Genomic DNA, 12,841 nt, shown 5'->3' with positions numbered 1-12,841 from the left:
AGGACAACTGAAAGGAGCCTTTGGTCAAGGAATTCCGTTCATCCCACAGAGATGCAGAGGAAGGGCATCATAACTCTACCTCCCTCTCATCACTCCACCCTGTCTCTAGTGATTTCCTGTTGGTGCTTCCCATTGGCCAAGCCCTAGGGAATCTAGAGAGGAGGGGAGCCCATTGATGAGGGTCAGCCTCCCCTGGGCACAAAGCAGAAGGTAAGGGAGGTGGGAAGTGGATCTGGAGGAGCAATTGGAAATCTGTCACCTTTTGGAGAGGTCTTCTGTGACCACTCTATTTAATAGCTCTCCTTCCTCCTGGACAGTGCAGGGTCTGGCCTGTAGCAGATGCTCCATTAATACCCATTTAAGGTCAAGGAAATGTATTTAACAAATACTTATTGTGGGCCTTCTTTGTGCCAGGCAGTAAACAAAACAGTCAGACCCTGCCTTCCTGGAGCTGACAAATTGACAGGGCTCCCATGGGGGAAGTACAAAGCATTAGGGAGTTCATAAAAGGGGCACTAAACCCAGTTAGGGGTGAGGGAAGGGTCCCCAGGGAAGGTACCTTTATACTGAGTAGAGAAAGATGGGTAGAATTATGTAGGTGAAGGGAAGGGAGTGGAAGACTCTAGCAGAGAAAACAGCCTGTGCCCAGACCCAGAAGGAGGTTGTCTCTCTCTCTAGTGAGTTCTCTTGGTCATCTGAAGGAGGTACTGTGGGGAAGTGGAAGAACTGGACTCTAAGGACAGATCTGGCCTCTAATCCTGCTTCTACCAGTGATTCACTGTGTGACCTGCAGCAAGTCCCTTTGCATTAGCTTCAGTTTCTTCACCTATAAAATGGGGATCGTATTGCCTATCTCAGGGGGTTATTGTGACTATAAAATGGAATATATGAAAAGTTCTGGGTACATAGAACAAACTCAATAAATGTTCCCTTTTGATTGTTTTTCATCAAGAGAAAGGGAAAACACCAAGCATGCCAGTTGCTTTTATATACAGAATTTCACTTGACCCTCACAACATCCCTGACCGCATTTTTAAGACAGATTTTTGTTTGTCACGAGGAAACAAGCACACAGAGGGAACTTCCCTTTTAGAAGTCTGCTTCTGAAGGATTAGAGGAGAGGTGTTTGGGAAAGCACTCTACAAGCTGAAAGGTTTAACATGCTGGTTTAACATGCTGGTTATGAACGTAGAGCCTCTGCTTGCACACCTCCAGTGACAGCAAGCTCACTCCTTTCTGTGGCAGCTTACTCTGGGGAGTGAGCCTCCATCCCGCCGGTCCCACCTTCTCTGCCCCCTCTGCAGACCACTCTGCCCTGAAGGGCTGACGTGACCCTGCCCAGTGTCAGCTCAGCTTTCACATGGTCTCCTGTCTCAGCATCACAGGGAGACGAGCTTCCCAGTGGGCAGGGCCCTGGGGAAGTTAACTACTTTGCTTGGGCTGTTAACCCACCTGGCTGCGGGCTCCAGCACTCTGCCACCCTTGCCAGGATGGGAGCATCTGAGGAACAACCCAGGACCAGAGGAGGGAGGCGAGACAGGTCCCTAGGGCATGCCACCCCCAGTCTGACTGTCCTCGGCTGGTGGAGAAAACAGCCACCCTCTGAGCTGAGATCTAAGGGGGCAGATTTCCTCTGCAGGGAGAAGTCCCATGGCAAAAGAGGCTGCCTTAGGAAAGGGTTGACCTGTCCCTGAGAAGTACAGAACTTACTCATTCTGCTGCTGTCTGCCACTCTGGGTGCTGTGGCCCCGCAGTTTTCATCCCAAGGATTCTCAGTCTGGGGGCCCAGGTACACTCATTTGGAACATGGAAGGTAGGGATTCCCAGCTGGGCTCGCTCGGGCATTCTCCCATCCGGGCTGAGACTCTAAGAAGGGAAAGGCACCTAAAGCCGAGGGTTCTGACACAACCAAGGAACCCAGCCCCTAAAAAGTTGATTTGCACGTGCTACATCCTCTCTTTTTTTCATCCCCCCCACCCCAAACACACTTGCCACCACCGCTCAGCTGGAGAAGCCCTGAGCCCCGCCCTGGAGTTACCTGGTGCATACCTGGCCACGCCCTCTCCTAGGTGCTCTGCAGCAGCTGTGAGGTGCCCAGGCCACTCCGGCCAGTGCCTGCACCCTCGCCCCTGGCGACCCGGCTCCAGTGCTCCTGCCGCCCGGGCTCAGCTGCAGTAGGACAAAGGGGCTGGACTCCAGGGGGGAGGGGAGAGGCAAGTGGGAGAGAGAGGAGGGGGATGCTGGGCTTTTGTTTCCCTCTTGGACCAGCCTTAGGAGGGAGAAGGACGGGAGTGTGGGGTGGGGGGGGAAGGGGCAGGAGTAAGCGTGGAGTTGTATCTGGGCTTGGCGGTGGCTTGGGGCTGGCTGTGCCCTTGCGTGAAGCACAGGCCTCTGAGGGAGGGTGGGGGTGGGTGCCTACCTGGGGCACAGGAGGGGAAAGCGTGTGTTTGTGATGCAGGTGTTCCCGGGTATCTGGGGGAGTGGGGAGGTGGAGGGGGAGTGCATGGAAGGCAGGAACTGCGTAGCTCTGGGATGGATGGGGAAGCGCGACTGTGTGACTGCCGAGGTGACTTGGAATGTGACTGCCGCAGTGCATAGACCTCAGTTTCCCTCTTTCTGCTGCTGTGTGACCCTGTGCTCTGTGTTCCTGCTTCACAGCGCACGACTGTATAATTATCACACTTTGTTTGTTTATGTCTTGTGTGTCCCTGTCTCTTTGTGTCTGTCTCTATGTGTGTTCATTTCTGTGCATGGCAGAGGCCTGTCTTTTGTCCGTGTGTGTGCACAGTGCATGGCGCTGTGTCTGTGGTAAGGTTCGCACCCAGCTGGTCCCACTGCCCACTTAGTAGTGCACCCTGGGGGCCTGGGGGCCCTGGGAAGGCCTGGCTGGGGTGAAGAGAACAATACTAGAAAAAGGCAGTTCCATGGGCTGCCTCTGGATCATTTGCTGCAACTACTAACGGCCCCGGATTCTGGCTTCCATGGGGCGGCTGAGGGGTTTGCTTGTGTAGAAGGGGCGGCACATCTGGGAGGTGGATGCCTCAGCAAGAGCCCGGGTGCCCCAGTGACCTGCTGTGTAGTCCTTGTCCCCTGGCTCTCAGGAATTGCAATTCATGTTTTGCCTGACTTAGTGGGTTGCTGTCACATCGGGAGAGGGTTTGAGAGTGAAAGCAAATTGTGATGTGGCCCTCACTGAGGCCCCCATGCCGGCAGTCCGTGGAAGGCTCTGGGACACAGGTCCCGGTGATGCTGGCTGAGTGTGTGCGGGCCGAGGTCTGGCCAGAGACTCTTCTGTGGACCGTGCTGCAGGGCATGGAGTACCCATCCCCCCATAAAAGGACATTATGTTTTGGTGCTTGTTAAAGGATGTGTGTGATTTGGGCACCTTTATATCTATACTTGGGAAGGAGGGGTGGAGGATTGAGGGAGGGACCCTGGAGGAGGGGGAGGCGGGCTCAACCTGAAGGAGGCCTCACCTTCTCTGAAGGGCCCAAGGGGAGGGAGGAAGGAGTGAGGTGCCACAGGGTTTGCAGGTGGTGGCAGGAAGTGGAGGAGACCTTTCTCCCGGCTCCCTGTGAGGTAGGGTATGAGGCTGTCCCACAAAAGGGAGGGGCTGGGGAGGATCAGGATGGCGGGGGCTGCAGTAACCCCTCAGGTTAAGGGAGAGGAACCCAAATTGATCATGGGCGGCAGGTTTGGCTGACGATGGCGGCAGCCCTGGCTCACCGACCTCCATTGTTTGGGTGAGGGGTGGCAGCTGACGACCTCGGGATTGGGGAATGGGGGGTCCTGGTGATGGTCAGATGCTGACCGGCTGATCCCCTCAGAACTCCCAGCCCCCCCCCAGCCCTACTCCGCTCCCACCTTCCTGAAGATTCCAGGGTAACAAGTTCCCAAGTGCGGCCAAGAACCTCGAACATTCTGGCCAATGTGCTCAGGGGGCTGACCGGACAGGGAGGGGCTGGGCTGGCATGAAGTCAAATGCACTATCCTGGGTTGGTCTGCCAGAAGCACGAGCAAAGGCTGTTGGGGTATTTGGGGCAGGGCATTGCCCACCACCCTGGGCCCAGCAGTTCTGGGTTCCACTGACTCCCTTGTGTCCAGGGAGAAGTGGGAGCTGACTTCTGCCCCAGGAGAGAAAGCACTTGAGATGTGCAAAAGCAGAAAGGGTGGTGGTGGAGTTGGGGGGACCCCTCAGAGTTCCCTGAAGGAACAGCCCTGGAGGTTAATGTGGGGGCGGAGTCTGTGTTCCAACATTTGGGCCTCTGCTACTTTTCTTCAGCAAAGTGCCAGAATCTCTCATACTTCCCAGGAATTCCACAGAAGACCTCTGTCTGGAGGAGAAACACATCCTTTGACTCCAGAGGGCTCCAGGTTTATTTAATGCAGGCTGGAGCTGGGGTTCAGCCTCCCCCTTTTCCCTTAAGGGAAATATCTGAGTTACAGATCTGCCCTGAGTGTCCTGCTGACCTCTCCCCATGGAAGGCAAAGGTCACAGAGGCCCCAGGGGCTGAAAGACAGGAAGGGACATCTGTGGTCCCAAAGGCTGTTTTTTGGCTTTCAGATCAGGTACTTCAACTGTGCCAAGAATAGTGATGGGCCCTCCTTAGTCAGGTCCAAAGCCCTGAGAAGTCAAAGCCAAATCCCAACCCTGCAGGAAGAGGCATCTCCTGGCTAAGAACTTGTCCTTCCATTGGCCAGAGGGAACTAAGATTGCCTCCATGTGGCCAGAAATGCACCTGAAATCCAGCATGTTCTTTCCCCACCCTCCTGCTGGCACTTCAGAAAGACACAACACATATCAAGATGGCAGCTTTAATCACCCTGGCCAAGGCCCCTTGGGCTCCCTCCATGGTGGGCCTCCTTGGCCACATACCTGCCCTTGACCATGACCAGAACACTCCATAGGTGGCTTCTGCCCTGTGGCCACTGACACGGGAACCTTCTGAGGTCCTATCAGTTGGGGCTCTCCTGGACCTCGGGGCCACTCTGCCCCGGGTCCCATTGGACACAGTGTAGGATTGAGCAGTCCTGAGCCTCTCCTCTGACTGTCCCTAGCTGCTCCTGGGGGCCATGGCTCAGGCTATGACTGCAAGGAGGACATGTCTTCACCACTGGGCCAGGCCTCCTTGTGCTTTGAGACTGACGTGAAGAGCAGGGCTGTTGGGGGTGGAGGCCAGCCCAGGCCATTGAGGCAGGATCACAATGGAGAAGTGAGAAGCCCCACGGCACAGACCGGAGAATGGACACACGTGGGCACATGTGGGTATCCACATCCTCTGCTGCCACGGGGCATGACCCAGTGACCCATCAAGGCTTGTAGGTGGGGATACAAGGGAAGGCCTCGGGAGGAGGGCCAGGCCCAGACCCCGCCCTTCCCAAAACAAGGCACCCCAGGACCACGGGGTGTCTGAGAGGCCGGAGTCCTGGCCCAGTTGGGCCTCAAGGACAAGGAGAGCTCCTCCAAGAGAAGCCGTGGCTGGCAAGGGGCCATGCCAACGCGGGGGCCGCAAAGCTGGCTCCCAGAGCACTCCTAGTCCAGACACGCTTCTGCCAGCCCTCCTGGGCTCGACCTGCTCCTACTTATGTGCAGGCGGGGACAAAGGTCTTCAGCTAATGTCCGCTGTGGTCCATGAGGATCTTGGTACAGCTGCCTCCCCTTCAGGGGTCCACAGGGGTGGTAGTGCTGTTAGCGTAAGTGTCGTAATTGTTCTCTGAACATATGGAGAGCTTGTCAGAGATCTCCACGCCTTCACTGATCTCTGCCAGGCCAGAGGGAGACAGCATGTGAGTAGTGGGGTGGAGACAGGTCAACAGGATGAGTAGACAGATGGGGAAGGGAAGGGTGGGCTGCATTAGATGGGCACTTGGAACCTAACTAAGCCATGAAGGTCAAGTTTGGTGCTGTTCCTGGAATCAAAGCCCCCTTGATTTCTGCTGAACCCTCTGGTCTCCCCTCAGTCTACTCCACCCTAGAAGTCTGCCTTCCAGCCACAGGAAACCACCTGCACCCTCTGGAGCGTGGCACCCATGTACTAGCTGTCCTTGGAGCCTTTGAATACCTTGGCCCTCTGCTGGGAGCTATGCATTCGTCAACATTGCTTTTTCATAAAATCTGGCTGAATTCTTCTCATCTGGGTTATTTCGGCCTCCTGAGCACCTCCTGTGAGCTCCCTGGCCAGGATGGGGTGTCATCACGGCCTCCCGGCTCCAATCACGCCTATGCAGTTGGTGTCTGTGGGCTCCACCGAATGGACACCAGGTACCCAGTCAAGGGTAGAGGTGGCATCTAAGTCTGGAGTGCTGGCACTGCACTAGGCACACAGCTGAGGCTCAGGAAAAGTGTGCTTTCCTGGGGTGGGAGCTGGGCCCACCTGGGTGGGGAGGGAATGAGGACTGAGGCAGAACACTCCAAGCCTGGCACTCAGAAGGGGCGCACTGAGTGGCCTTGGCTGCTAAAGGCCTGACTGGCACTGCCAGGAGAAGCAGTATCCTGGAAGGGAAGAATCTGCATGCCTAGGGGTGAGCCTCATTCTTCCACCCACCAATTATGGCCATGTCCGATGCCGTGTCGGGGACTGGGGACCCTCGATGCCCTGGACTGGCCCCTCCTCCCAGGAGCTCCCCAGTGTGGTCAGAGCTACATTGGAGTGGTGTTCAGAGGGCAGGTGCTGCATTCAGCCTTGGGGCTCAGGGAAGGGCCCCAGAAGTACCCCTCAGGCAAGAATCTGTGTACCCTACACACCTCGAACACTGCCTGGCCTATATCAGCGGAATGGATGAATAAATGAAGGAGTGAATGAATGAGTAGATGTTCACACAACTCATGGGCCCTTTGAGAATCAGAGTTGTCCCAAATGGACTCTCGTTCATCCAGCCAGTGTTTACCAAGCACCACTCTGGGCCAGCCAGGCAGGGGGCTAATCTGCCCATGTACCGTGGAAGGGGGGGTGTTAGCCCATTTTACAGAGGAGGCTGATGCCAAGAGAGGTGAGACAGCATGGTCAGGTTCACACATCTAGTTGGGAACAGAGCTGGGATTTGAATCCATGTTCACCTGGCTTCTCAGTACCTCTCAAATCACTCTTCCTCTCGCTGTCCCTAGGGCCACATCTCTTGCCTGAATTACTGGTTCCCTTGCCTCCTGCTTCCCCCCAATTCACCTTCCACCTTGCTAGAAAGGTGGTGGAAGACAAATCTGCCCGTGACCTTCCTCTGCTTCCAGAATAAAATCCAGGCTCCTGACCCCAGCACTCGAGAACAGCCTCTCCCAGTGGCCCCTTGGAGGAAGCCAGCCAGTGGCTCCTCCCCTTAAGCCCTGTGGCATGTTCCTTAGTTCCTGAAGCCCAGGGAGGCAGTGTGCCCTCACTCCCGCTACACAGGCTTTCTGCCTGGTATGCTCTCTGCTCACACGACCTCCAAGCCCATTACCAGGCACCTCCTAGCCAACCTTCCCATTTCAGCTATGTCACTTCCTTGCAAAGTGGGCCCCCAAACCTTCCTCACCGCCCTAGGGCACTCTGACAACTTCCTCTTCCTCCACATCCCACTCAGGCCCAGCACCCCCATCTGTTAAAGCTCTGGTGACTCCCAAACTCGGGGGTATTTGTTCACGTATCTGCCCCCCTATCGGACTGGGAATGTCAGGAGGGGCTGCTAAGGAACAGGGATGAAGTAATGTGTGTGCGGTCTGTGTAGGAACCAGGCTGGTATGTATGAAGGACACTGGGCCTTCAAAGCAGACTCTGCACCCATCCCATGCCCTGCGTGGGCCCCTCAACCATGGCGCTGATGCTGGGCCCCGGACTCTGGAGCTGTGGCTGTGTGTGAGGTGTGGGTGTGTGTTTCTGCATGCATGTGTGCCTCTGTGCGAGCGGCCATGCCTGTGCACCCAACCTGTATGCATGGTGTGTGTGAATGTGGGTGCGCACATGTCCGTGTGCTTGTGGCACGTGCAGAGAGCCGAGCCCAGTTCCTTCTCCACCTGCCGGGGGGGGTGACGGGGTGGGGAGTGCCGTGCACCTGAGAGGATGAGCTTCTCCTTCATGATGCTGATGTCCCGGCTGGTGCGGTGCACGGCGGCGCTCAGCATGATCTGCTCCGGGTTGTATGCCCCCCAGATGCCACCTGCAGAGACGGCCCCACAGGCATCAGGCCCCTCCCGTGCCCTACCCTGCAGCAGGGACGCTGCCCACTTCCTCTGGAGCCTCTGTGGATTTGGCCTGAGAGTCCAGCAAGACTCTTGTCTCACTGTTAGATCAGGGAAACCGAGTGAGGCCCAGAGAGGGGCAGAGCTGGAGCTTGAGGTTGGGTCTGTGTCCCACCCAGGGCTCCCTTGTCTTCCTTTTATCTCTAGGACCCTGAACCAGCACCTCCTGACCAGCAAGACTGCTTGGGTTGGTTAGTTCTGTCTCAGGTGTCCTTAGCTACATGCCTGGCTCGCTTTGGTTGGGAGAAATGGGGGGGTGGGGACCTTAGCAGGCACAACTCTGATGATCTGCTGGTGGGGTACATGCCAATCTTGGGGTGCCCAGCTGATGTCTTCCAGAGCTCAACTGTCATGAGCAGGGTGAACAGAGCCAAAGAGGAAGTGAAGGAAAGCAGGAAGGTGAGGGGAGATGGCAGGGGGGCTGGTTCAGGCTGGCTCAGAACTGGTCTTCAGAGTTCAAGGGTTGAGGCAGGGGAGTTAAAGTGACTTGTGGTGTGACCATCTGCTCCTCTGTCCTGACAGCCCTGCAAGAGTGTGTTCCTGAGGGCGAGGAGCAGGCTGGGGAATTGTCCCTCCGATGGCTAAGGCAGGGGGACTCTGTCGGAGTGAGCTGAGAGGTGGCACGGGCACGGGGCACGCAGGAACCAGGCCTGGGGTGGGGAGGGCTCAGCTTCTCACGCCTAGCCCAGGAATTTTTTGCTGTTGTAGCTCCTCTGAATTAGCCTCAAACCACTGGCCTCTGAACTTAGAAATTTTCTGATATCTAGACAGAGGATTCACTGGGCCGCCACCCCGAGGCCTACTGAGAGGAGTGGATCAGAAACAAGACCCCAACCTCCCAGGGGCCTGAGCCTTGCTGGGGCAAGTGGAGGGAGCCGAGATTCTACAAGGACTCAGCCGTGAATTTCTAGACAGGGTCAGCACAGCAGGAATGGACAGGTGGATGGATGGACAAACAGAGCAGACAGACACGGGGAAAGCAAGAGGCAGAGGGGAGGCAGCCTGCTAAGTCCCTCAGGGCACAGACTGGGTTTACTGTATCACTGTGCCCTCAGCACCACCTCAGTGCCTGCCATGTTGTGGCTGCCCGATAAATATTTGTTGAACGAATGAATGGGAGAAAGGGGCCCTTGGGGGGAGCTGTCTTCTCCACGTCCTCGCCCCCCAGGTCCCTTCCTCCACAGGCCTCTCCTGAAGCCCAGGGAGACACTGATGGCACCCCTGCTGGCCCCTGAATAGGACTTAGCTTGTCTGTCCAGGCTCCCGGGGGGGGGGGGCTCCCTGACTTTTTGCTGCACTTCTAGAACCAGCAAAAGCCAGACACATGGGAATATCTGCCGACTAGGTGACAGGTAAATGTCCCTTCCCAGCCAGGGAGCAGAGTTTCTCTTCCTAGAGGCTGGTCATTGAAGCTACCTGACCCAGGAGTGCCCAAGGCATGTGACCCATAAGGGCTTGGATCCCTGAGATCTAGGTCTCCTTTTTGAAATAAATATTAAATTCCTGGAGCAAAGTGTCCGGCCAGGGAGTCTGCAGCCAGGCTCATCCAGACCAAGCATCTCAGACATTGATGAGTCCTCCCCAGGGTCCTTGGAGGTACAGGGGTGCTCGTCTACAGAAAGAAGCAGAACTGGACAAAGCTGGGAACAGGGCAGGGAAAGGCTATGCCTGGAAGGGACTCAGAAACAGAAAGAGATGGGAGAGACATGGAGAAAGGTAAACAGTGTGAGCAACTGGAGAGACAAACCCAGACAAACTCCTCCCAGGGAGGGAAAGAAAGGGGCAGAAATTTGGTAGGCTCTGCTCTGGGAAGGTGGGAAGGTCCCTATGGGTGTGGCTTGGAGGGATGGGGGTGCTCCCCCATGGGAAACACTCTGGTGCTGAGGCCAGGGCAGCAGCAAAACGCTGGTTCCCCATCTGAAGGAACCGCAGTGGCCATAGAGAGCAGAGGGACACACACAGCAGGCTGGGAGGAGCAGAGGGGAGGACTCAGGGAGGAGGAGGAAGGAGAGTGGGGAGGGGGCAGGGGAACTTCAGGCAAGGCAGGTGTCTGGGAGGGAGACCCAGGGGGGCCCAGGTGGGGGGAACTGACCCAGACACAGGCCTGGTGCAGGGCAGGCTTTCTGATGAGAAGGGCCGGCAGGGAGAAGGAAGAAAGAGGAAAGGAGGAGGAGGACCACACCAGAATTACCTGATCAAGTGATAGCTGTGAGATGCCAGAGTGCAGCAGAGAGAGAGAGGAGGGTAAGGGTGGGGGGAGAGAGAGGAGGGACATGCGCCGGATCAGAGCAGTATGGGACAGAGAGAGAACGTCAGTCAAGAATAAAACACCAGCCCCTTGGTTCGTGGCTGGGTTGGGACCCCCGCCTGGTCAGAAACCCTCCCCCAAACCAACAACACCCCCCACCACAACCACCATCCCATCGGGTGTCCTGAGGGGTTGGGGGTTTTCAGCGTGGCCCGGCCAGTGAACATGTGGTGAGAAGACGAGGCCATGGGCCCAGAGGGGAACTGCCACTTGCCAAAGGCCACAGGGTAAACCACGGAGCCCAGTGCTGGGCCGGGTGAGTGCTCCCTCCAGAAACCCTCAGGCTCCAGCTGGGGGAGGGGGGACTGGGCGGCCACTGGGAGTCCGTCCTTATCCCCTGAACAGGGGCTCCAGGCTGGGTTTGCAGGGCTGGGCCGGGGGACTGGGCCTGCCGTGGGGTGGGGGTGGGGAAGGCCATGGAAGGCGGCTGGAGCCCACTCACTTCTGGAGCATGAAGATGCCGACAGTGAGGATGAAGGAGATGAGGTCGGCGGTGATCCACAGCAGGCAGTACTCGTCGGGGGCTGTGGACAGACGGCCCGTGGGCAGCTTCTGGTCTTGGCCAGTCCAGAAGTCCACAGATCATTGGGGAGGGGCAGGGGAAGAGCTTAAGGGGGCTGAGGCCGGTGGGGGAGGTTAAGGCTGTGTTTGGCTGTGGGCACTGAGCGTCTGGGATTTGGAGTAGAAGGTGTGCCTGCAGTTCCGGGTATCTGCAGAGTGGGCTAGAAGAGAGCACGTGCGTTTGCACACACGCAGGTAAAGGAGACCTGGATGGGATGGGCTCAGGGAGGAGGTGGTTTGTGCTAGGTGGGAGGGTTCATGTGCTTAAGGGAGCTCAAGGCAGGGGCTGATGGAGACAGACAAGAACCTGAGTGAGGGTGTGCAGTGATCAGCAGGGGTGCGGAGCACGGGGCTTCCCTGCCAGGGATCTCCGGAGAGGGCAAATCCCACCCCCCAGTGGCAGCTGGTTCTCAAACCACCTCAACCTCAGGACTGCGGCATTGGGGGAAGCACGGGGACCTCTTCTTACTGTGGGGGCAGCTCCCTGTGACCTAAAAATTAGCGTATGCTCCCTGCTCCTGCTGCCACAGTCAGGAAGTTATTTCATCTCATCTGAGGTTTTTAAGGACAACGGGCAGGTGGAGAGCCCCAGAGAGAGCTCTTTAGTTTTGAAGGGCTGGAGAGAAATCCCAGCATCTGAAGCTGGTCACCCAGGTCCTCCTTTTCTTGTGGCCCCTTTTTAGCTTTGCCCTGACTCTGTCTCCCGTCACCCCCATAACTATCCATGACCTACATCTAATTCAAGTGGCACTGGAGCTATCCGAGCCATAGCAAGACCCTCCACCTGCCCTTTCCTGCCCCTCATCTGGTCCCCCCAGGGATGTCCTGGGCAGGAAAACGCCAGCAGCCTCAGCCCTGGCACCCAGGAGGCAGGTTGAGGCACTCAGCCAAGCCCACCTGGCAGGGCCGGGCCTGGGGCTTAGGCTTGTCTGCAGCGCTTGGTCAACCAAGGGAAAAATGTTTTTCCTTCTGCTGTATTCTCTGAACAGATTTTAATGCCCCCTATTCTTGTCTTGTTAACCTCTTTTTCCAATTACCTCCCTTCCTTTAAAACAAGACAGAAAACAAGCAAAACAACCCCCCTGAAGCCCTAAGTTGCTCTTTACTCTCCTGGGGTCTTTAGTGATGGTTTCTCCCGTAGGTCACACCCAGGTTCCCCTCACCCCCTGGCACCTTAGTGCAGGCCCCGGAGGCCATGGAAATCCTCCCAAGGCTCTAAGCCCTTCACCCCCTCTTTGGAGACCCCACCAGAGAGGGCCCTGGGTGCAGAAAGAGCTACTCTGAGTGGCTGACACAGGCGAGAGGCAGCTCCCCCGCAAGGAGCCCTCAGCAGCCCCAATGACCCCCCAGCTCACCATGATCCAGAGAGGGGAAGGCACCTGGGACAGGGTGTGGGAGTTGTCAGAGGTGATGGAGGGGACCCGTGCACACCACAGCAGGGAGAAGAGCCACGGCGCAATGACCGTGTAGAGATTCACGCTCAGGTTCCAGGAGGCGAAGTCCCTGTGGGGCGGGGCAGAGGCTGGTCGGCCGGAGGGAGGCCTGCTGTCCCCCGGGGCCCGCGTGGGCAGCCCGAAAAGCCTGCCCTCCTCACGACCTTGTGCCATCCTCCCTACAGTCCTGGAGGAAGGCATCTCCATCCCCAGAGCACTGAGCTGGACGCAAACCCAGGTCAGCCTCCACCTCTTATCTTTGATCCCAGCGTGGTGACCCCCACGTGCCCAGCCCTGCGCCTGGCAGGGTGCCGGGTGACAGGAATGCGC

The sequence above is a fragment of the Tamandua tetradactyla genome, unplaced genomic scaffold (genome assembly GCF_023851605.1).
Source record: "Tamandua tetradactyla isolate mTamTet1 unplaced genomic scaffold, mTamTet1.pri scaffold_73_ctg1, whole genome shotgun sequence".
Classification (NCBI taxonomy): Eukaryota; Metazoa; Chordata; class Mammalia; order Pilosa; family Myrmecophagidae; genus Tamandua; species Tamandua tetradactyla.
The sequence above is the reverse complement of the archived record's forward strand: the minus strand, read 5'-3'. Positions refer to the sequence as shown.